Raw genomic sequence first — 288 nt, forward strand, 5'->3', positions numbered from 1 at the left:
TGGGAACCCGGTCATACGCCTTCTCCAAGTCTACAAAACACATGTAGACTGGATAAGCATACTCCCAGGCCCCCTCCAGGATCCTTGCGAGAGTAAAAAGCTGATCCGTCGTTCCACGACCGGGACGGAATCCGCATTGTTCCTCCTCAATCTGAGGTTCGACAATCGGCCTGACCCTCCTTTCGAGTACCTTAGAGTAAACTTTCCCGGGGAGGCTGAGTAGTGTGATGCCTCGGTAATTGGCACACACCCTCTGATCCCCCTTTTTGAAAAGGGGAACCACCACTC

This window comes from Notothenia rossii (assembly GCF_949606895.1).
Source record: "Notothenia rossii genome assembly, chromosome: 3".
In the NCBI taxonomy this organism is placed as follows: Eukaryota; Metazoa; Chordata; class Actinopteri; order Perciformes; family Nototheniidae; genus Notothenia; species Notothenia rossii.